General features: G+C 33.8%; 2 pseudogenes across 1 annotated transcript; one reads left to right on the top strand and one right to left on the bottom strand.

Annotated features, from left to right (window-relative positions):
• The first annotated feature begins 11,526 nt into the window (after positions 1 to 11,526).
• LOC146899757 (protein FAR1-RELATED SEQUENCE 5-like) lies at positions 11,527 to 13,677 on the top strand (annotated as a pseudogene).
• Positions 13,678 to 15,989: 2,312 nt separating this feature from the next.
• On the bottom strand, positions 15,990 to 24,144 carry LOC146899756 (uncharacterized; annotated as a pseudogene). The gene is made up of 6 exons (XR_015021476.1): positions 23,434 to 24,144; positions 22,917 to 23,009; positions 20,753 to 21,782; positions 19,555 to 19,884; positions 17,103 to 18,681; positions 15,990 to 16,700 (listed from the first exon to the last, which is right to left on the bottom strand). The product of XR_015021476.1 is annotated as an uncharacterized LOC146899756 (transcript).
• Between the last annotated feature and the right edge of the window lie 1,769 nt (positions 24,145 to 25,913).

The following is a 25,913-nucleotide window of genomic DNA, read 5'->3' as shown; positions in this document are numbered from 1 at the left end:
CATACGCTTTTTGCAAGGTCTTTGATGTAATTCCAAGTTGAATTGCTACTATTATTACTAATGAAATGCCTTCAGTTTGCTTGGGTCGCCAAAAATCACAATTTCCCTTGTCATTCGTCGAAAAATATTAACCCATTTCGATTAAATACAAAGTTTATACACGTTATTTTACGATAATAATTTCTTCTCAACAAGGAATAATAATCAAAAAGTGAAAATGATTGAAGTTGTCAACATTTTTATTCACAACAATAATCTAAAATGGGTTCACTTCCACATATTCATGAGTCAAATGACATTAATATATTGTCACAAAGTTATTGATTAAGTAGATGATAACACGTAAAATACACTACTATTTTAGCTTGACTTATACATGTTTTGATCTCGATTTTTTATAGATTTTTGCAATGTTATGCTGGTATTGTGTGTCTATTTCAGGTATTTATCGGTTAAAGGTCGTCGTGCGTCAAAATGATGAAATACTGTGAAAAAAAGGAAAAAAAAGGGTAAAAAAGGAAAAAGAGGTTAAAAAGTCAGAAGTCATGTGGGAAGTAAAAGCCAGACCAATTCTTTCCCCACGTTTCAGAAGCAGTCTGCCGACTTCCTGCATTTTCTCCACTACCTTAGACATGATCAGAAGCACTCCTTGATGAACATTTGGCTATAAATAGACCTGAAGAACTCAGTTGTAGGCACCAAGCATTTTTAGAGAGAAATTTAGTGATTAAGTTTTCATTCGTGTTTTCTGCTATCGTATTGTAGAACTTCTATATTATTATTATTATTGAGTCAATTGCGATTCATATTTTTCCCTTTGTTTGCTGTTGTTAGGTGTTATTCAATTTCCAATTCCCAATCCATTTAAATTCCATCGTTACTTTTACTTTTGCAATTCCCTTGACACAATGGCACTGCTACGGAAACCAATTAGTGTGTAGTTTATATTCCCTTATTTTATATTGATGCACCTTCTTCTTTAAATTCCAATTCTGAATCAAATACCGTTGCTGCTGGTTCCGTGAGTGCTGCGTGGCTAGTTAATGTATTTCATCACAATTGCTGATTGTTGCTGCTATTCCCCAGTGTTCACTTGCTGCGGCTGTTCTGTTTCAATTACATTGGCATAGTTTTCAATTGTGGCAGTGGAAATTGTACTCAATTAAAGATTCCAACTATTGCCAGGTTCTTATTTACTTAGTTTCAATTCATTTATTTTGTTCTTTTGCTTCTCTATTTCAATTATAATGATTAGCGTGCATAATTGTTTATTTATTATATATACCATGTCTGAGTAGATTTCTATAGAGTCCGGAATACGATGAACGTCGCATCAATGATGCTCTGTTAATTTGTATGATTATAGATTGTAACAGGAATTGTTTTTAAGTCTGAAAATTCTGATTTTTAAGGATAAATATTCACAGCGAAAGCTGAAATAAAGTGATATTGGTTTCATATCGAAAGAGTGAAACCTGTATCTGACTGTAGAATATTCAGAAATTGGTTTTGAAATACAGCGAAAGCGTTTTCTTTAATTAATTTTGAAATACTAATTTTCAAAAATGCTATTTTAAACTTGTACCCGTACATGTGAAAGCTGGCGTCTATGAGTTTAAAATACGGTTCCGGATGTGCGAAAGCCAACGGAACCTTTAAATTACATTTCTACTAAAAATAACTTTTCAAGCAAAAATTGATTATTTTTCAAATGGTGTTTTGACGTTGTAAGGCGTACACGCGAAAGCGGTCTAATAGATTACAAAGTCAAAATTTGGGTCGTACACGCGAAAGCTGACGACCCCTTTAATTTAATTCTTTTTACGCGCGAAAATATTGTCCTGTTACAATACTAAAATACAATTTAGAAAGCATCAACGGTCGACACGAATTATATTCTGGTCTCTTGTCTTTAAAAGTAATTAAAAACAAGTTATTTTCCCAATTTTGCAACCAAATTAATTAGCATCGCCTTAGATAAACAACGTGACAATAGATAACGGTACTTGACATTGGTCTCTGTAGGATTCGACATCTTTTATACTAAAACCGATATTTCCGTGCACTTGCGGACCTATCAGTAGGACATTGGGGCGGATTAAAAGTCGATAATCTTTTTCTCTCTGAAGCTTTCCACAGTCTCCTTGAGGCTGATTTCCAAAGAAGTAAACTCAATTCCCAAGCTCTTGGCCTTTTCCTTGGAAAACTGATATGTCGGCACGCATATACGGTCCATCATCCTCACACCTTATAAAATTGTATTTGTAGAGTACAATGTTAGTAAAAAAATCCAACAGTCACCAAGTCACTCAGTTCGATCGAGATAGGTATACCTTCTCCGTCCGTGAAACTATCGACCATAGAGAAGGATTGCCGATGGGAGAATACAAGGTCGACCTGCAAAGTAAATGGTGTGACTGTGGAAAATTCAGGGCGTTACACCTACCTTGCTCACATGTAATTGCCGCATGTTCTAGTTTTAGCTACGACTATTCAACATTTGTCGATAAAAAAGTTTACGAATGAGTGTGTATACTCTGTATACAATATCCCTTTCGACGTGGTTCACCACCAACAGTATTGGCCAACTTATGTAGGCTCAAAGGTGGTTCCCGATTCAACCATGCGTAGAGCAAAGAAAGTTCGTCCCGAAATTACTCGCATTAGGACTGAGATGGATGTTGTGGAAAATGAGGGGAGAAAATGCGGCATTTGAAGGAAGAGACCGGTCATTCCCAAAAAATTGCATTAATACTGAATATCAGTAGTAATCTAGGCATTTTTTTATTGCATTTGGTTTGTATTTTATTAAATATTAAATATTTATTCTTCGTTTAAATGTATTGTACCTTTAAATGTGTCATCTTAAATAATAAATATTTATTTCAATTATTTTTAAAATTTAAAAACTAATTTTCTTAAAATATTTAAATTAAAAACGAAAAAATAAAATAAATATGTCACAAGTCCAACTTGTGACATATAATAAAGACAAAAAAAATGCAAACTTTGAGAGAGGAGGTATGTCGTAAGTTGGACTTGAGACATAGGGGGTAGAGAAAGTCTTCCTTGGTTACAGCTACAACACATCAATTTTGGGCACAACAAATCAAACTCTGACACGTTTCATTTTAATTAAAAATATATAAAAATTGAATTAAGCCCCTTTCTCTTTCTCTCCTTCAGCCGCACAGTAACGTCATCTTCACAGTTTTCCTTCAACATCAATTCATGACCAGCACCACCCTCTTCCATTACCACCACCACCAAGCATCTGAATCCACTCTCTCCCCCCCTTGCTGACACCGAACTCTATGTTCTCCCCCTCCGACTACTCTGCGCTCTCCTCCTCCCTCTCTGGTAATTCCCACGACAAATCCAATCAGCTCTGTCATTGGCTCACCTCCACTGTCGTTCTCGTTTCTCTCTTTCATTTCGTTCTCTTCTCTCTCTTTCATCTTTCATTGAGGCACTGTTTTCTCAACCGACGCCACAATCTCCGCCGCCTCCGACGGCGCTGCAACAGTTGGACAACTGCGTGTCCTTGAGGACAACTGCATGATGTTCTGTTGTGGAGCGAGTTTTGCGGAGGATGAAGCAGTGAGTTGGGGGCAGCGATGCAGCTGAGGGAGAAGGTTGCAGGAAGTCAGTTGGTGTTGAAATGGAAGGTTGGGTTGCAGACTCTGCAGAGTAACAAAGAAGACAAACGAGGGGGAGAGAGAGAAGAACAATTTTCCTTTTTATTTTTTTTAAGATTTTACAATTTAACTTTGATGATGTGTAACAAGTTAATTGGATGTGCCCAAAACTGATGTGTTGTAGCTGTAACCAAGGAAGACTTTCTCTAGGGGGTATGCCTCAAGTTGGACTTCAGACATAGTGGTCAACTTTTCAAAAGTAGGGTAGTTTTGGAATTTTTGTTTCAAGTAAGGTAGTTTTTGATTTTTGGTTTCATTTTAGGGCATAAATTTTTTTTTCCCAAGGATGTACCTTGAAGCCCAGGTATGATCATCAGCTTCAGTACCAACATTAACACTAAATTGAAGTAGTCGACACAATTTTCAGAAGCCATAGACCTAACCCTATTTTCGATGATTACATAATATAAAAGTGAATCCATTTTAGTCAGAAAAATTGTCTAGAATTGCAACTCATTGCTTTTGGCAGAAATATATCACTCTAACTACATAGATCAAAGAAACTTCGCATTGCTTCAGGCATCCCAACAACAATGCGATTTCGCAGCACACTAATGAAATTTTTGGAGAAATCGACATAAATTTTAACAAGCATACAAGTGATTGGGCATACATCTAATTTCAATCTGGAAAACCAAAGCAATAAATATATATAGAAATACATGATGAAAGAACAACATTGACACACCACTTTCTAATGCTGCGATTTTCCTCGAACGATATTTTACAACAATCCATAAAGTAACCAGTAAGCATAAAATACATATTAGAAAAGAAACCTCGTGATAAACCTCATGCACATGTGGCATAACTTAACATCTACCTTACTACATGAAATCTACTTTCAAGAACAGAACATGGTGACATCAAGAATAGTGTCATGCTTAAATTGAAATCTAACCAATTTTCAGGTAAGGAATCCGAAGATTGCAATGCCCATTTAACACACTTTCTGGATGCCTGCAGCAGAATCAATCCAGCTGGGGTGTCGGAATCTAAAAAGTAACTTAGGTTGTTTGAATATTCTCTAACCGGACGGGCAAATGATTGGCTGGACACGTTACCAAGTGGTACAATCACAACTTGTGATCAGCTCAAGAGAGAATTCTTGGACAGGTATTTCTCCACTGCAAAATACTGGGTGCGGAAGAAGGAGATTTTCAGCTTCAAGCAACAAGATGGTGAAATATTTTATGATGCATGAGAAAGGTTCAAGCTACTATTGAAGAGGTATCCAGGTCACAAGTTTTCAGAAATGAATATCATGCAAGCCTTCACCATGGGACTAAAGTCAGACACTCGGATGTTACCGGATACTTCTATTGGAAGAACCACAAAAATCAAACAATTGATGAGGTAAAAGAGCTAATTGACAACATGTCTTTGAATGAATATCGAACACAAACTAAGATTTATGGTGAATCATGTGTGTTCACCATAAATTGGCTTTTTGAGAGATAATACGAGACAAAGAGATTTGGTTGAAAAACTTACAATCATGTTATTATTATGTACGAACACGAAACACACGATGAATATATTTATAATTGAGAAAGGCTAAAGCTGGGTTTTCATAGAATACATGAATTATAGTTAGTGTTATTCTTGATTTTCATCGCTTCTAGCTTCGTTACAAATATTAATATCTAAAAACTTGTTGAAATTGACTCTGTAATATATGCGAAGTCCGAAGAATGACCTTGTAAAATAAAAATCACATATTCTAATCTTATAATTTGAAATTCTTATTATTTTTTACCCTTTAATGTACGCGAAGTCCAAAAAAGAGTTGTAGATGTTAAAAAATTTCATGATTTTTTCAGACATATTTAGGATTTTAAAATATGGCTTTATACAAAAAATTAAAATTCCTCTTAAAAAAATACAAAAAACTAGAATTTTTCGACTATGGACGAATTAATTATGAATTTTTAAGTTAAAAAACTCATAAAATAAAACAACGGAAATCTCAACCTAGAAATCGAATTTTGAACGGATTGTTTGCAGAGACATCTAAACAAATACATAAAAAGGGTATGAAAAATTTCATAGCATTTTGAAGACATTTTGCTTTATTTTCAATTTTCAACCAAATCGTGCAAAATGTAATTTTGTTCAGAGTAAGCGTATACTCACGAGTGAAATTTCGTTCCTTAGTTTTGTAGGCATGTTTAGAACATCATAAAAACTTTCACCATGAAATTTTGGAGTTTTAAAACGAGAGACGAATTAATTATGAATTGATTAAGAAATTCATGATTATGTGGCATAAAAAAAAAAAAAACTTCATCTTCCAGGGTTTAAAAAACTTTGACTAAGTAATCAATCTTCGCCACCGATTCGTCACTTACAAAAACAGAACAAGAAATGTGCACAAATTGATAAAAAAAAAAAAAGTATCGTTAACCAATACAGACAAACTGGTTCGAGGTTTTCATGGGGAATAGCGAATTCTGTAACTATGTCATAAATTATAAGAAACAGAAATATTTATTAATCCAATTTCAGAAACTAGTATATTAACATTAATCCTCACCAAATCCACTAAATAAAAATCATTTAGTTGCCCATTTCATTTGAATTGTTGAGGCCGGGTAAAGATCCTCTCCATTTGGTATAATAAATGGAGTATGCAATTTGGAGAGAGATAGACACATAAAATAAATAGTGGGTTTTACTATCAAGTGGGTCCTATCATCATTAATTACTTTTTAGTTTTTCGAAATTTTTTTGTGTATACATCTCTCCAAATGGATGAAATGGAGAGAATAATAAATGGAGAGGGTCTTATCTCATTGAAGCCAAACTTAAGATCAAAATTACCAATCTTAAATTCTTCACACGTGTCAGTTTTATGTCATAAATCATAAAGAAACAATCAAAGTTTTGTTCTTTTATCTAAGGAGACATGCAGGAACTTCAGCACTATTTAGTACTTACTACTTAGGTTGTGTTATTAGACTAGGTAGGTTCCTTAGCATGACATGACATGGACTCCAACATATAAATGAAACTTTTTTATTTCATTGTTGAAATGATCAGTATTAAATAAATGTACCAAACATGCCAATAATGTAAATAACTTTGCTTCAAAATGAATGTTCACAAGTACCTAAAGTCTCTAATTCCATATGCCACAATATTAATACAGAATAAGGGGAAATCACCTAGAAATCTAAAATGAATATGTAAATAACTTTGCTTCTATTTCCAATCAATGATAGATACCAAGCTAACAATATGCACTAACACTGTATAGAACTAAATGCCCATGTCAAATCTCATATTCAACTGTGTCAAAAACAAAACAAAAAATCTCATATTCAATTTTCTAATAATCTAATATTTCATCTAGTTTCTTTCTAGTGTTCTAAATTAGTATTTGCTTGATCACTCTAAAATTTCATTAGCTTGATTGACACATCAATCAAATATCTATAACAGACACAATTAATTGACTTGGGACGTACTAAAAAATAAGTACTAATACACAAAGCAAATATATATGGAGCATGCATATATATCTCACAAGCAGAATATACTCCCTCCGTTTCAAAATGAGTGTCGTTTTAGGTGTTTACACACATATTAAGAAATGCAATGATTAAAAGAAAGAGAATGGTTATTTTACCAAATTATCCTTATTAACTATTGGTTAGTTTTAAAAGTAATACTTGGAAGTAGTGTGCAGAGTATTAATTGGAGGATACAATTGAAAAGAAAAAGTTAGGGTAGTGTTAACTTGTGCCCTTAGGCACATGTTAAGAAACTCAAAAGAAGAAATGTTTTCTAAAATTTTGTGTAATCAATTCATTAAAAAGTTAAATATTAAATATAATTCACACATTTCAATAAAAAATTTCTATATTTGAATCATTAACTTGTGCCATAAGGGCACAAGTTAACATTTCCCAAAAAGTTATTATTGCATTGGAAACTGAAAGCGACATTCATTTTGAAACAATTTTTTTTTGGCTAAAGCGACACTCATTTTGAAACGGAGGGAGTATTAAAGTTGAAACTTTTACTTTTTTCATTAAAAGTTCAAACATACATTATATGGAAGATCTCATCCAAACACCTTGGTAGTTAAATTAAATCAAACCAAGCAGGTTTAGCATTTACTTCCCTCATGACTACTGGACCCCCATGCTCTATCAAGTTGTTTAACAAAGTCATTAAACCATTTGAAATGAATGAGAGGTGACTAATATTATAACAGAGGGGTTAATTAATTAGACCTTTTCCATCATCACTTACTCGCAACTTTCACATAGATCATATAACATTACACAACCACTCAAACCACAATTGATTCATCCAATCATATATAACCCTTTCCTAACCTACCAATTTAAACTCAAAGCCAACAAAAATTCCCCTCTTATTCAATAAATTAAACCTTTCCTAACCTAAATGTAACCTCTCAGCTCAAGTAACTGCTAATAATACGTAAAAAGTGATCATATGCCTAAGTGTTAAAGTCATGATGAGTGATACAAAACTAGGTTAATATAGTAACTTTTCTCTCATGTATAGGTACATATAAATGGTGTCATTTACCAGAGTTGATATTACGTTTGACATCACAAAGTTTTGTAGTAGTAAACTCTAAGCAAGTGAATTCAAAAGGCCAGTATTTAGAGCTGAAAATAAGGTTTTCTAATGAGATTCTTCTAACAAAGAAAAAAAAAACAAACTAACCGAAATGCAAAATATCTTTTTAATGTTCTTTATGTGAGTCTATGTAACATAGGCATGCATGTAGTTAACGACATCAATTAAGCGTCCAGGTCAGAGAAATAGAGCAAATCTTCTCGGTTCACAACCACTGAGCCGAGAAGATTTGCTCTATATCTAAGGCCATGGAGGTTTAATTGTTACACACATGACATGAGGTTGTGTGTCAAGATGTTTGAGGAGTTTGAAAATGTGAGAAAAGAAACAATTAGTTTGATTGCTTTTAAAGGGAAGCTGGCTGGTGATAAGTTCAAAGAGTAATAATATGTTCCGTTCAAGTTTCTTTTCCTTTTCCTTTTCCTTTTCTTTTTTCTTTTTCTTTTTCTTTTTCTTTTTCTTTTTCTTTTTCTTTTTTGAAAGTAAAGAGATGGCAAGGTATTATTTTCAAGTGTTTTCACTTATATTCTCCCACACACTTACTCCATTTATATTCAATTTCACTCATATTTTTTATCACATTGTCCATCACAAATTTATTTACCTACTTTCTCGACAATACACTTGTCTAAAAAAAGTGAAAGTTGTATATGTCCTATTCTTTACACTTTGTTTTCATGTTACTTTTTTTTCCTTTTAGGTTTTTGTTTTTGCATTTTGTGCTAACCTATAGAATTGTGATGCTTTTTACGTAATGTGATGATTTTTACAAAGAAAAAGCTGATGGAATTGTAATGTGAGAAACAATGAATATATAGGAGAAAATTGAATTACGATGCAAAATGTCATTTTCTTAGTATATTAAGGCAACTCTTAATTGTTGAATCACTTACTATACTACTTCCATAGCTTATAGGCCTCACTCCAGATGCAAGTTACTCGTAGAATTGATATTAATAAAAAATAAGTAAAGGTAAATTGATTTATTTTTTTTGAGGTAAGGTAAATTGATTTATGTTAATATGTTTAGGTAAAATTGATTTTTATCAATTCATGATGGAGCCCATTTGTTACCTTTTTAATAATTAAAAAATCATATGGGCTTTAAAAATATTTATTCTTAAGAGTAATGCAGTTGTTTGTTATAACTGTTTTAAAAAGTCAAAATCTAAAACAAAACAAAAAGCAACTTCAAATGATAAGTTGATATGAGTAGTCTCTTTAAAAATATTTTTTTTTATAGAAGATAGAAAATAAGTATTAAAAGACGAATAATTTTTTCGGACAAAAATATCCTTACATCAATTTCAATATGTCAAAACTATATCCATGTCTTGCCCTGCCACCGCATAAGACTAGTGAGAACCCTCATTTGATTCTTTTTTTTTTTTGAAGGAACCCTCATTTGATTCTTGTTGCACTTTGTTCCATTAAACTATGAAGCTATGAGACTCGAATATTATGATAATTATTAGTTTATTTTGTTTTTTATTTTAAGTTTTTGATTGGACGTACATTATTTAAATGTTTATGATTTTGTAATATATTTATGGAGTTTTTTTTACCATTATTTATTGTTTAATTAATTTTTGTTTTATAAAATTTAAAATTATTATATTTTTTTAATATTTAATTTGTTATTTAATTTTATTTCTTTTATTGTAGAAAAAAAAAGAAGGGAATAAGCATGGAAATTTCCCCTAGTAATACCGGTATGTGCCAATAATGTAGAGATTTCAAATGTTGCCCATGCATATTACACTCCATTGTCCATATTAATTTTAGGTTTTAACAAACAAGTAACATTTTTTTTTTTAATAATGAAATTGTGAGCTTATTCAAGTCAAAGCGGATCTCAATGCTCAAAAAGAATTTATAAAGGTATTTATATACTCCCTCAAATGGTTCTTATACTTTTAAGAAGAATTGAACTCATGTTCTTGTAGATATGAGTCAACTTTTTACTGATTAAATGAACCTCCATTGACATTGAGTAGCAAATTAGAAAGATTAATTCAATTGGGACCATTTCTCATTTAAAGATTAGGATGAGATCATTTGTCCTGTACATGATGAAATGAGAGAACCACTTCTCTTGACTGATAATAGACGAAAAGCATGAAGAGTAAGTAATAATTTTAAGGCTTAATTGCATGTTTGATCCCTTATGTTTATTTTAGTTTTTAAGTTGGTCCCTTACGTTTTAAAAGTTTCAAGTTGGTCCAAAACGTTACTCACGTTGGAATAAGTTAGTCCCTCCAGTCACTTAACGTTTAAAGATTCGGGTTGACAATATGGGTGATGGAACTTAACTTATTTAGATAATCAGTTTTAAAACTTTTTTTTTAATTTTTTTGTTTTATTAAACTCAATATCATGTTGCGGAAGGGACTAACTTATTCCAACGTGAGTAACGTTTTGGACCAACTTGAAACTTTTAAAACGTAAGGGACAAACTTGAAACTTTTAAAACATAAGGGACCAACTTGAAAACTAAAATAAACATAAGGGATCAAACATGCAATTAAGCCTAATTTTAACATTTGACACACTTAACAGTTAATATAGAAAATATATATTTCGATCTATATAATTTCAACATTTGACACTCTTAACCGTTAATATTGAAAATATATGTTTCGATCTATCCTTATATTATTGGTTGGTGATGTATTAAACAATTTTATAAAAGTTCTGTCAAAAATATAAGTCCTTTTAAGAGTTCTCTTAGTACATATTACAATTTTCATGCATCTAGATAGTGGTGTGGGAGAGGGGGCTAATAACTAAGGCAGCTGGATTATTAATTAATTAATTAATGGGCTTAATTAAACACTCACTACAAACAATAACGCACTTATTCACATGTTTAAAGTTGACTTTAAAAAGAGAAAGAAAAAAGAGATTTTCATGTTTAAAGTTGACTTTAAAAAGGCGTATGATTCAGTCGATTGAAAATATCTCAATTATGTGCCGGAGAAAATGAGGTTCCATGTGAAATGGATAGGGTGGATATTAGAATGCTTGCATATTGCATCTATGTCAATATTAGTCAATGGGAGTCCAACAAAATAGTTTAATGCAGGAAGGGGTCTTACACAAGGAGATCCTCTATCACCAATCCTTTTCTTGGTGGTGGTGGCTGAAGGACTACACTTGTTAGCAAAAGCGGTTAAACATAATCATTTTGATGGATATCAACTAGGCAATGATGGCTTTGGTAGTATCACACCTTCAATACACTGATGATACTATCATCATGGGTAAGAAAAGTTGGAAAAATATTTGGGCGATTAAGGCATCTTTGTAACTATTTGAGATGGTGTCCGGCTTAAAAGTAAACATTATCAAAAGTCTTTTGGTTGGGATTGATATAAATCAATCTTGGTTCGAAGAGGTGGCATCGGTGCTAAATTGTAAAGTTGGTACCTTACCATTTAAATATTTGGGGTTACCAATTGGAGGAGATCCTCGTATAGAAGCAATGTGGAAACCGGTGGTTGACGCAGTCCGAAGTAGATTGTCCGGGTGGAACAATAGATATATTTCGATTGGTGGCCGGAATTTTATTAAAATATGTCTTGTATGCATTACTAGTCTATTTTTTTTTTCTTTTTTTAAAGCTCTGTTAGGTATCATCTCCAAACTTGAATCTATATTTAAAAACTTTTTGTGGGGGTTGGGGAGAGGAATCTAGGAAAATTAATTGGGTTCAATGGGACAAAGTATGTCGAGCCAAGATGACGAGGGCTTAAGGCTTTCAATTTAGCGTTGCTACGAAAATGGTGTTGACGCCAGATACAACTTGATTTGTGCCCCCTTTGTTGGTGTAAATCATCACTGGCAAAATGTCATGTTCGGTTGTGCCTTGTTATTTGATGAAAGTGAAGTTTCTTTTGCTTGGTTGTTCAAAGCATTTTTGGAGAGTATGGGAAACCAACAACCAAAAACAATCTTTACAGCTCATCATCCAGTCATGGCTAAAGCTATTGGAGAGGTAATGCCAAATGCATGTCATCGTTTATGTTTATGGCACATAGCTAAGAATGCTCCTTCACATTTGGGTTCTCTCATTTCTGATCAAAAATTTCAAAACTTATTTAGTAAATGCATGGAAGGTTGTGATTCAGAAGAAGAATTTCAAAGAACTTGGGATGAGATGATGAATGTGTATAAGCTTCAAGATCATCAATGGTTGATCAATATGTATGAAATTCGCCATAAGTGGAGCACTGCTTATAGCAAGAATGTATATACAATACAAACAATGTGTTGGATGAGATTAGAGAGAAAACAACAACTCTCACACAATTTTTAGTGGCATTTGAGAAGATGTTGAAAAAGTGGCGCCGCATAGAGGTTGAGGAGGAATTCAAAAACAGCCAAAGTACACCTCCTCTTGTTATAAATATTAGTGAAACATTACGGCATGCATCTACGGTATATACTCACAAAGTCTTCAATATTTTTTCTAAATGAGTATCTTGAAGGAACAGGTGGAAGCACTTCTATAGAGATTAGTCAATCTAATAATCTGTCAAATCATGAAGTCATGTTGAACCATAAGCCTAATAAAAAATATGTGGTGACATTTGACTCTTCCAATATGAAGATTAATTGTAGTTGCCGCAAGTTTGATTCAATGGGCATTCTTTGTAGTCATGCTTTGCGGATTTATAACATTAAAGGTATTTTAAGAATACCTGACCAATACTTCTTAAAAAGATGGTCAAAAAATGCAAGGTCCATGATTTATGAGCACGTGCCTAGGGGCATGGGAGAAGATTCTACCTCCAATTCAGTGATCAATGATGCTGATGCCGGTATTCTTTATCGCAATGCTATTATGAAGTCATTCTACCATCTAGTTTTCAAAAGTCAAGACAGCAAAGAAGCTCAAAATATTATGTGGAAATTACTTGATATTGGGGCTGAGAGGGTGCGAAAAGGTGTTGGCAAGGCCAATTTAAATTCAGATGTAGAAACAATGGAGACAAATGTCAATGAAAATGAGGAAACATGCTTCAGACCAATGGTCTGAATTGATATATTTTTGCAACAGAGGAGGCAGTTAATTCGTCTATGGGTGAGATAACCAATGTTCTCAATTGCATGAACAAACCTCCTAAGTTGTTTATGCTTATTTTGAATGTGCTTCCGCATGTTGATATATTGTAAGTTTTATTGGTTTAATATTGCTCTACAATTATATTATGCTTGATAGTACTTTTTTTATCCTTTGATAGGAATATCATCCTTAATTACTCCACCATTGCTATTCTATTCAATAACATGTTGCAAGAAATGAACTCATGTCATTATTTAAGTCGCTATATAGATAATGGATAAACAATATATGAAATTTAACATTTCCACTGATTTCTTTTGTAGCAGAGATCTTAAAATTACTGTTGGTTATCTGAAAGTAGCAATTCCCGTAAAGGGCAATGCCAATGTGTTCATAGGATGGAAGTTTGAAATTATATGATGGCAATGACAATATTTTGTTCTATATTTGTTGCTTAAGCGAGTTTGAGTTTAGAGTTTTGTGTTATATACAGTTACAGTATAAGCTTAGAATCTGTTAAACCTTCACAAGGCCAATAGATGTTCAGAGTTTTGTGTAGAAATGCTGTTTATGTTTTATCATGTCAGAACCCATTGTGTCAATGACAGATTTTTAATTTGCTTCTTTTAACAAGAAAAGCTCAAATGGCATTTGGACCTTGGAATTATCATTTTTCATTTAGAATTGCAAACTTTAGCATGTCTTTGCATATGGACCTCGAAGTTATCATTACATACTGTTAGATGAGTTGTTTTGCCCAAAACACCATTGCTGAGAAGAGGGCTATAGGATATATTGCTCCAGAGGTGTTCCGCAGAAATTTTGGTTGGCTGTTTCATAATGGCATAATCTTTTTGGAAATATTTGGCTCAAGAGAGTATTGATCATGACTTATTGTTATATTTTTTATTTTTTGTCAAGTAACTCAGTGGTTTGAAATTCACCTTTTTAGGGGAATAAGTGAGGTGTATGAGGTTCGAACGTCGGCCTCTGCATATAATATGCAATGTGAGTTAAGCTCACGGCGGACGACTTTTTGTTATGTTACAAAATATAATTTTTTTTTTCAAAATAATTACTATATCATTTAATGTGAAATTTTGACCTTGGCATTTTAATTTTAGTATGGTAGTTTGTCAGAAATTCATAAAACTACTAGCCAAAGAATATTAAGTCGGAATGGGATCATTATACATTCATCATCTAAGGTAGTTGTTGGACAAATTTGAATTGAAAATAATTAAATCCACTAAGCTGATCTTAGGAAGCAATTGTTGCAGCAGCATGCATAACTGGTTCCTCTTGCCCATTAGTTTATTAGGTGCTGCTTCTGCTTTGCCCTTTCTCAATTATTGGAATTTTCTTCCAAGTTAGATGAACCATAATTTTTCTTCAAATTTCAAATCGTGTTTTGGTGAGAAAATCATATGATTTAACTGTGAAAATTGTTGAAGAGAATTCAGGTTTGATCCATGTTGATCCATGTAATTTATCTTTGGCTAAAATGCAAATGCCGTCTCCTGCATCAGTTATACCTAGGTTGATGCTTAACAAAGGGTTTGTGCCATCTGTGCAATTTTTGACCTTGATTGTTTTTCATATTGTGAAGACAGTAATTGGAACATGTCTTGTATCTAATTATTTGTCTCGAGTTTGTGATTTTAATAGTAGTTTGAGGGATAAAAAGGCGCAACATGCAATTGTGTTGACGCCAGATACTTTGATATTTAACCTTTTTCTTGATGCTTGTGTGAGGCTTAAGTTGTGTTTGAAAGTACTGTGTCTGATTGAGTTAATGCTGCTGATGGGGACAGTAGCTGATGCACACTGGATTGTGATAATTTTGCAGATTTCGGATATGAATGGTTTGAGAGATGAAATGATGGAATTGAAACGTCATATTGATGGAGTTTCAACTGCTTATGTTAAGCATTATCGTTAATTTAATGATAGTTTGTTGAGCTTGCACTTTTAATTTAATGACATTGATGATGCCGCTAAGCTTGTTTTGTATATGAATCATAGGAATCATTTATAAAAAACTTTGCTTTATTGTTGTTGGATCGCCAAACCTTACTTTAATAAAGATGGTAGAATTAGTGAACTTTCAAAACTCTTAGCATTCAAGGGGAACCATACTCAGCAACAGGATCTGGTTGTGTTCTGATGTGATCAGTGCTTGCATTTAGATGGGATGGCTCTATTCTGCTCGTGACAGTTTGGACAACCTAAGTCTTGCCCTTATAGCTTGTGTTCTAACGTGAACATTTTGTAGGATATTTAGTTTTCGTCCTATGTAAATTTTCTATAGAAACTAAATCGATGATAACGAATAGTAGTACTTGTGTTGATCAGCAAGATTTACACTATCTAATGTTAAATTTACTAGACTCCTTTTCATTTGGTTTATAAATGTCACCAAAATAATTTAAACTCCTACCACAAAGCTAATACCTCATAGACAAGGTCTCTCACGTTCATTCCTACAAGAATAACCTTACAAATCAATGTCTTCTGTTACACACCATAGATCATCAATGGATCATCTTTTGACATAACTAATTTCTCTTTTTGCTGGAAAAGCAATCATTATCTCAATGAATGTATCAATCTTTTCATTCAGAACTTGACATACACCTCAACCAAAACCAACTAAACAACACAAATAATAGACTAAACAGGAAGAGAATAATGTAATTGTCTTTAACACCAAGTGATCTGGTTCCAGGATCTCCATTTTCGTGTTCCAATTCATGTTGAAACTCATCTTCACTCTCAGTGGCATAGGTAGAATCAACATCTTCATTACAAGTGTTAAAAAACCTGGCCAACCTTTCTGAAACAGATTGTAAGCCTTTGTCCAACGATTCTTCATCTCCATCATAATCATCATCCCCTTCAAAGATTAAATGAACTCCGCATTTCTTCAACTTCAATCCTTTATCAAAAGGAGGACTTCTCGTGGTCACACAAAATGTATCAGCATCTTTTAAAAAGGCTACTAATTGATGGTAATTCTGGAACCTACACAAGTGTATGTGATTTGCATTTGTCCTTGGCACCCCACGTATGTTTAACGCAGTACTAAACGTTTGTTTCCCAAGTTTGAAGACTTTTGCTTCAACATCAATGATTCCAGGCATTTCTTCTCTCTTTATAGGTATATGAATATTGTGATTAATTGAAACAATAACACCTACAACTACACTTGTTAGCTCGAGATTTTTGCAATTGGAAAAGCTTACCGTTTCTCCTGAAAACCATTCAGGTAACTTGGTTCCTGGCATGCTCAAGTTCTCAAAATTTCTCAGTGCAACCTGTAATACAAATCATTCATTAGTTACAAGTAATAACCAACAAGAAGCAACTTCGGTCTGTTTACCTTTTAAAAACATTTTCAATTTTCACTACATGTGTTGGTTGCTGAAATGACATTTTGTTATAGATTTTATCTTTTTAATTGTGAAATATAGAAGTTGGAAGCAAACCAGAGAAAATGCATTTCCCGAAATATTGAAAACAATGTTGACATTTTTCAAAATTTTCATAAATATTCAATCTATTTTAAAAATCTTCCATAATGCTTTCTCCAAGTCCAGTGTTTATTTGTGGAAATGAAAATAGAAAAACCATGAAGTAAACAACCCTTAGTTCTCATTTTTCTTAATTTAATTATTCATTGAATCGAGATTTACGAGCAAAGAGAATGAGAGAACAACCTTTGAAAGTCTGTTGCATACTTTGGAGGAGCATGCATTGCAACCGCTCAGGTACAATCTTTTCAAGGACTTCAAGCATTCAAGACCTGGAATATCAGCCACTTTCTCGCAGTTTGTTAGTTCCAACTCCTCCAAACTCTCTAAACTTGACATGTCATGAATAGTTTCCAATGCATAGCAATTACTAGCATTTAGCTTGATCAAGCTTGAAGGAAGTAAGGGGAGAGAAATCAGCTCCGTGCAATTTGGCAGTGAGAATTCCTTGAGAATGGAAAGGCCTTTCAAGCTAGAAGGAAGGCTGTGAAAATTGTTTTGGTCCAACTTTAAAGTCTCTAATAGTGATAGCTTCTCGAAATCGTCCGGAATTTTTCCTGATAATCTCCAGGCACGGGCATCCAACTCATGTAGCAAGGTCAGATTACAGAAAGAAGGCGGTAACACAAAAGAGCCAGTGTTCTCCACTGATATTGGAACTAAATGAGGCCTCTTTGCCATTCTGAGTGTTCTCAAGCTTGAGAGCATACCGAAACTTTCAGGCAAGTCTACCATAGCTGTTTCCTCCATCTTTAAATGACACAGAGACTTCAGGTTTCCTATAGAAGCTGGAAGCTGTTTAAGCATTCTACATCTGCTCAATGTTAAGTTAACAAGATTTTCCAATAATCCAATCGACACTGGCAATTCTCTGATATTTCCATTGATTATGTTAAGTGTATTAAGAGATGTTAGGTGGCCAATGGATTCCGGTAATGATTCAAGATTGCTACAATTCCCAATCTCAAGTTTCCTAAGTTGTTTCAACTCTCCAATCTGATCTGGCAGATATATGATATAAGTTCCATCTAAGTCAACTTCAATAGTTGAGGCCAGAGTTTTAAACGAGTCGGGCAATTTACTGAGTTTACACTTTCTAACTAATAAAGTCCTCAGATAGGATAAAGAACCAAATGGTGGAAGGGAGTTCTTTAATCCCACTGTTGGAAGCCAAAAGTTCTGTCAATGATTTGAGATTTCCTATAGAATCAGGCATTAGAGTGAGACCTTCACACCCCATCAAACTTAATTTCTCAAGGTTTTTCAAGAAACCGACAGTGTTGGGTAATTCTTGTAAACCTGTTTCATAAAGAGACAATTCTTGCAAAGCACATAGTTTTCCAATGCAGTTTGGTAGTCTTCTCAAATGTGAGCAACGATCTAAAACAAGTCGTTCAAGTTTGGTTAAGCGAAAAATGGACTCGGGCAATTTTACTATGGCAGTTTTATCAGCAGCAAGTGTTTTCAGTGATTTAAGCATGCCTATGTTTTCTGGTAATGCTTTTAACTTGGAGCATTCAGAAAGAATGAGGCTCTCCAGATGTTTCAGTCCAGATACATCACTAGGAAGTTCAATGAAGTTTTCACAACGTGTCAAATTCAAATTACGCAAAGTAGTTAAACTGCCAATGGATTCATGAATCCTTGTTAGATTAATGCAGTTCGCCAAATTAATTTTTTCTAGGCTGAGACACCAAGATAAATCAGGGATTGCAGCAAGTTGGTAGCAGTTGGAGAGATTCATGACCATTAGGTTCTCTGGTACCTGCTAAACAATGTGATGTTATCTTATAAGATATTATAGATGCTGAAAATGATATTTATTTGATAAGAAATGATATATTTGTTGTATGCAAAAGACCACTAATATCTATATTTTATTCTAGTACTAGACTCTATTAAATAAGGAAATCATGAGCATGGTAACAAAAAAAAAAAAAAAACAGAAAGGATATCATAGAATTCAAAGTAATATGAAAATAAATCCTGATATATAATTCGCTATACTCTCCATTACTATATATTACATTCAAAATATTGTTTTGACGTTTTCATATATTCCTTAATCCTGACAATTATGTATTAAATTTATTAACCATGTCTTTATCAATATTATATCTCCTTTGGCAAATAAACATGTTTGGGCTAGCTACATATACATTATTATTAGAGTGGCTAAATATAAAATATATACTTATTAAACTAAATTCTTTTTTGAGTAGCCAAAGCTACCTCATTCATGTGAAAGGCTACACCCATGCTAGTGAACGAGTTGAGATCCTCTCATTTCTGAAAGGAAATGGCGGACTTCAATTATGAGAAAATATATACAAATGAGATGATGGTAGAACCCATTTTTAATAATATTTTTAAAATTAAGTTCCACCAATTCCTCGTGTGTGTCTACTCTCATAAATGCTTCATTTCTTGTGAGAAATGGAGAGAATCTTGACCGCCTTGTTAAGCATTTTTAACAACTGTGATGTCAGAAAATTATTTTGAAGGGAACTTTGAAATTTCAAAAATTGGTTTAACATATGTCCTGGTTCACTAAAGAAAATAATAGTGAATAAGGTTGCAATCACCAAAGTTTGTGCAATCATGATTAAATTATGCATAATATAGCTGAAGCATATACCTTGTGACTTTTCAATCCCCACAAGCTTTTAATTTTCTGGCCATTTGAGAGATCGAGGACGGCCAATTCACGTGGCAAAGTGTCCAAAGATATGCATTCTAAAGGACATCCTCGCCATTGTAGCCACTTCAGTTCATCTGGAAGAAACTTGCCTTCCAAACTCAGATTATTGATCTGAAGCAACCTCAAGCTAACCATCGGTTCAAACGATTTTGTATCAAGCATAACTTGGTTATATTTCTCTGCTTGAGGTTGAGGAGGATAACTTTTACTCCACTGGTTTCATCTTTCCTTAAAGTCTAGTACAATTCCTTGTATGCATCTTGTTCCCTACATTAAAAACCAGAGGCGTGTTGAATATCACAGAGGATTATTCTCATGAATTTCACGAAATACTAACATATATGTATATTTATTTATGAATTATCATACAGTTATTTAATGTATTCACGCGTCAGGACATCGGTGGTCGTTAGGTTGAGATCGGACAGTCCAAAAAGCGACCAGATTTTTTTTAACTCTAAAATACTGAACTTTAAATTTCAATTATGATATCTTGATCCAATAGCCACCAATGTGCTGGCTGCATCAATGCGTGTAATTTGTAACCACAAGTAACCCAAGTTCAGTTACTTCCTTCTTATGACAACAACCATATATGGAAAGAAAAAATTGTAATTAACCAATCATATGTGTTGGTTGACTCTTATGACAACAACCATTTTCCAAAAAAAAAAAAACAGAAAAAACAGATCGAAGTTTTTGTATGCTTATGAAAATTGACATATTTGAATTGTTTTAATCTATAAAACAATAGCATGCAGTTTTTTATATTATCCAAAAGAGGCCCGTTAGCAAAATACTAAACCCAACAAAGTTAGTAATATAATTAATTATTTTTTTCAATAGCATGCAGTTTTTTTGTATGTTTGTCTTATTTTATTGTCTTGCCCATTCTCCACTACCTACTGTTGGCTGCACAAGAGCACCAGCAAAAATGAAATACATTTTTGAATAAAATATTAATGAATGATTTTGTACACTTTTTGTTTAATTATATCTAAGGCTTTGCAGCTTAAAGTGTCTTATATGGCTGCTGAAGCACTTTGTGTAGGATTTGTTCTCTTTTTCTTTATATAAAATCAAACTATTGTATCTTAATCCATGCATGCATTTTGCAATGTTTCTGAATCTTTACCTTCTTACTCTTCAAAACAGACATGATTTCAGCAAGATCCCACAATCTGCTACGCATCCCAGGATCAACATGGTTTTCATCAAGAACAATCTGTCTTCCCATATCCCTAATTTGATCATGCATCCACAAGGTATTGTCCTGTCTTACTTTGATTAAGCATTTTTCTACAAGGACCGTCATGGCTATCTCTCCTCTAAAACCACAACCTCTCAATACATCAATCACATCGTCGCGCTTCATGCCCATCTGAACAAAGAAACATGCAATATCAAGGAATATACACTTTTCTTGTTCGTCCAACCCATCATAACTTATCTTCAACACATCATGAAGATTCCCGGGGCGAATTGTTTTCAGCTTCTCAACAACATCCTCCCATTCTTCCACCCTTCTCTTCCCAAACAGAAAGCAACCGAACACTTCCAAAGCCAATGGCATTCTTCCCGTAAGAGACACAATTTGCTCTGAACAACTCCGAAAGTCTGGTGGAGGATCCTTTTTCCTCAATGCATGGTAACTGAATAACTCTAAGGCTTCTTTAGGATACAATTCTGTAACTTCAAACAGCTTATTGACATGTTTTTCAGGCAAAACAGTTGTATCTCTTGTTGTAATTATTATACAGCTTCCTTCATGAAACCATTCCCTTTTACCAATCAAAGCATCAAGCTGATTTACATGATCAACATCATCCAACACTAGCAGAACTCGATTTTCACGAACTATTCTTCTGATAGAAGAAATACCAGCATTGACATCACTGATAAAACTTTGAGTTCCTTCTTGAGAAGTAAGATCTTTAATTATATTGCTTTCAATAGAAACCAGACCATCTTCTTTAGATGCAAATTGTCTCACATTTGATATGAAGCATCTGCGCTCGAAACGACCAACAAGACTATTGAAGAGAGCCTTAGCAAGGGTTGTCTTGCCAACACCACCCATCCCATACAACCCCAAAACCTTGACACTATTAGATTGAAGTTGTAACAAATCCATCACCTTCTCAACACGTTCATTGATCCCCACACAGTGGCGGAGCCAGACCAAAACTTTTGGGGTGGCCGCCATCATCGGCCTTCCTCTTAAAACGGTGCTGTCACAGAACCGAACCTGCAAAAAAAAAAAAAAAACAATCAAAACACTCCACAAGGCATGACAACAGCCCCCCTGAAAAACCTGCTGCTACTCCACAAAAAACCGGCACCTATCTTTGGACACATTCACAAGGATTCCAACACCACTCGTAATAAAGGTTAGTCGAAATATTGAGTCTATTCAAGCACCACTTCCACGACAAAACCTTAATTTCAACCACTAATTCATCCTCCTCCTTCCTATTATTTCTAATAACAATACATTGTTTCAATGTTAAATCAATTCTAATAACATTCAAATTTCATAACAAAAGCCAGTTTCAATTTCATTGAAATAACATACATGATTTCAAAATGGACCAATTTATATCTCACTTTTGTCCCATTCAATTTCAGCCTGTTTCCAAAATCAAATAACATTATAACAGTAACTCAGTAACTAACACTCTGTACAATATAGCTTAGTAGACGGTCTATTTCCCATAGTTCTCTACCATTGTCCATTGTTCAATTTCGATTTCCTATTCTCCTTCAACAATCAACACAGTTTCAAAATCAATTTTTGTAATTCAGTTTTGATTTCTCATTTTCCCTTTTGTTTTTATTAGGGTTATGGGAAATTGAAGGTGAAACCAAATAAAAAACCAAATTCAACACCAAACAACACAGTAGGATTCGAAAATCAAAGTGAAAAGTTGAAATCTAAGAAGTAGGATTTTCACTTACAATTATTAGTTAAGGTTTAAGGTTTTTGCCTTTGTAGAGAGATGGGGAAGGACGAAATTGATTCAGAGAGAAGAATCTGAGTGAACTGTGAGAGTGAGCATGGACCGAAGGATCAGAAATGGAGGGTGCCGCCGTCTCCACATGAATGGCGGTCATCCATGAAGGAAGTCGCAATCGTCGTCGCCAGAGAGAAGAAGAAATACGTGCTAATTCAGAGAAAAATGACAGTGACCATAATGTAATTTTCAATATCTCTAAAGGGTATATTTGTAATTTCATATATAGGATGGGGTGGCGGTGGCTCCCCCTTGCCACCCCCCAGTTCCGCCACTGTCCCCACAGCAAACTCAGACACAACCATTGGAGTATTACTCAACTCCTTCAAAACCCTTTTCACCAAACGACGTATCAGATTCTCATGCTCGCCATCATCACTGAGCAACTAAAAGTAAAATGAGTTAAACAAACAAAAAAAGAAAGTGTAGCAGAATCAAAAGAACAATCCTTGAGAATATAGACAGTAAGCACGGCTGATCAAAACTTATTATTCAAGTAATTTCAACAATAATTTTAATTAAAGTTAAACGTGCTTCAACGAGCATAATACCAAAAAGAGTGATGCAGCACCGGCACTTCACATTGAGGGAGAACACATGTTGATATATAATTCTATGTAGTCACCAAAGTTCCGCATTCACACAGTCAGTGACCATTGGATCAAGATCAGACAATGCAGATTTCAAGATAAAGCATATACTTGAAATCTGTAGTGTCTGATCTTGAGTTATTAGTAGTATCGGTGTGTGGTGTCCGTGTAAGTGACACTACTTCAACTACCATTACAAAGTATAGATATACCTAGAATTGAAAACAAAGCCAGCAAGACCACCTATTTTAAGCATAGAGTCTCTCCCCTTCAAAATTTTATCTTTCCCAGACCTGTTTTGAAGATCCTTAAACCCTTTTTTAAAAGGACCCTTTTGTTTTCTGACATGAGATGGATCAACCTTATAGAAAACAGGAATAATAAGCCTTTGAAGATCACAAATCCTATTGAGTTCATCAAGACACCAATGAGAATCAGCATATTTAGGTGAAATGATAACAATGGAAGCAGCAGAGTCATCAATGGCTTCAAGAAGAGTGGTAGCTATGTGGTCCCCACGGTCCAAACCCTCATCATCCATGAAAGCACGAATACCTTGTTTGTGTAATGATTCACACGGTTTTTTGGTGAAACATTCGCGAGTATCTTCTCCTCGGAAACTCAAAAACACATCCCAACGTAGCCTGAATGCTCCTCCACCACCACCACCACCACCTGAAGAAGATGATGACGTCATCATGGTTGGTTTCTGCTAATGATTCTTTGTGATTATGATTTTGGTTTTTTTTCTTGAGAAAAGTATTTGATGGTAATACATGTGAAAATAGCGTTTACTTTACTTTACTACTTTGATACTATTGTTAAATTGTTGGTTGACTCAAAGTATATAACTCTGTTTCTTGTAAGTTGTAACTATGACCGACAAAGACAGCAGTGCGTCTTGTCTGTGGCATGTGGGAGTGGAAACTCGAAGGAAGACCTTGACTTCGTGCTTCTTTCCTTTGAATCCCTGTATTTAATTATATGAGAAAATATTTGTCTTTAAATATAAACTCTTACTCCCTCCGTTTTAAAATGAGTGTCGTTTTAGCCAATTGCACACAGATTAAGGAATGGAATAAAGTAATCAAAATGTCATAACAATTTTACCAAATTATCCTAATCAACTATTGGTTTGTTTTTCATTAAAGAAAAAATAATACTTTGGAAGTAGTGTAACATAGTATTAATTGAATGGTACAATTGAAAAGAAAAAGTTATTATTGCATTGAAAACCGAAAGTGACATTCATTTTGAAACAAATTTTTTTGGCTAAAGCGACACTCATTTTGAAACGGAGGGAGTATAAAATTTACATTTATTCTTTTTAAACACATTACAAACAAAAGACTAGTAAACCACCAATTTGGTCCTTGTACCAAATTCTCAAATTGATCCTTCACTTTATTAATAACTTAAAATGGTCCCTGTCTTTGTCAAACGTTTCTCAGATTGGTCCCTGACTCTATTAGTTGTTTTGTATTTTGAGTGTTAATAGTTCAATGTCTTTTGGATATTATTTAGTGGTTGATGACATAATACATTTTGGATCTTATTTAGTACGTTAATGACTTAAAATACAAAACAAATAATAGAAATTTGAGAATTTGAGAATTTGAGAAAACTATTTTGAGTTATTAATAGAGTCAGAGACCAATTTGAGAATTTGGTACAAAGACAAGGACCAAATTGGTGATTTACTCAACAAGAGGCAATTTAGTGTAATATTTATACATAAAATAGATTTTGTACTAACAACTTGTTCCTTAAACTAGACTATGCAGGTGCACTGAAAAAATTGGATCTCGTCTCTTCCATCCTTCTAGATGCAGAGGGTCATTGTATATTGATCCAAATGTGGCCAAATTTTAGGTATTTAGAGACTGAAATTAGAACATGGTTGTTGAGATATTGGAGTACCTTATGTTTAGGTGGCTGTATAATTTACTGCCTACATAGTCTAGTTTAAGGAACAAGTTGATGAAAAGGTCGTGGCTGTTCAAGTTAGAGGAGGGTCAGAAAATGATGTGTGTACTCATGCTTGTAATGTAGATTTCAAACACTTTAGGTACCATTGGTGTATATTTGGAATTTTAAGAACTTGATTGATTTGAAGGAAAAAAAACTTCTTGTTTTCAATTTCAAATAGGTGCCTCGAGTTCACAATTTGGGTGCCGTTCAATGTTGTAACATCATTTAGATAAAATAGTTTTTATTTTATTGAAGCCTTTAACAGTTAAAGGATGTGGACAAGGAGAGAACGTGAATTATAATCGACATTTCTTTCAAGCATTCGACATCCATGGGGATCACTTTCCTATGATCTATGAATAATTCAGTTGCTAAGATATTTGCCAAGTCGTTTGATATTTGCAGAAACCGTTCATATTTAAGCCTAAAAATAATATGTTGCTAATAATTTTCAATGGCATAACTACAGGTTATGTATATCGACTATGATATACCTAGTAATAATATGATAAATGATCATTCACCCCTTTCAATTATACAGGTTTATAATGTTGATGTCATAGATCACGATGCAAAAGATATAAAGTTACTGTTGCTTTCTGGGCTGAACCGCAACAAAATGTACTCAGAAAATTGAACACTTGACATAAATTTCAACACTCCCAATTTGCCAACATCGCAGGTATTGCAAATAATTCTCTCAAAAAAAAAAAAAAGGTAT

Source organism: Medicago sativa, chromosome 8 (assembly GCF_051527215.1).
Source record: "Medicago sativa cultivar Bolivia chromosome 8, Bolivia_mono, whole genome shotgun sequence".
In the NCBI taxonomy this organism is placed as follows: Eukaryota; Viridiplantae; Streptophyta; class Magnoliopsida; order Fabales; family Fabaceae; genus Medicago; species Medicago sativa.
Note: the sequence above shows the minus strand (reverse complement) of the source record. Positions and strands in the feature narration are given on the sequence as shown.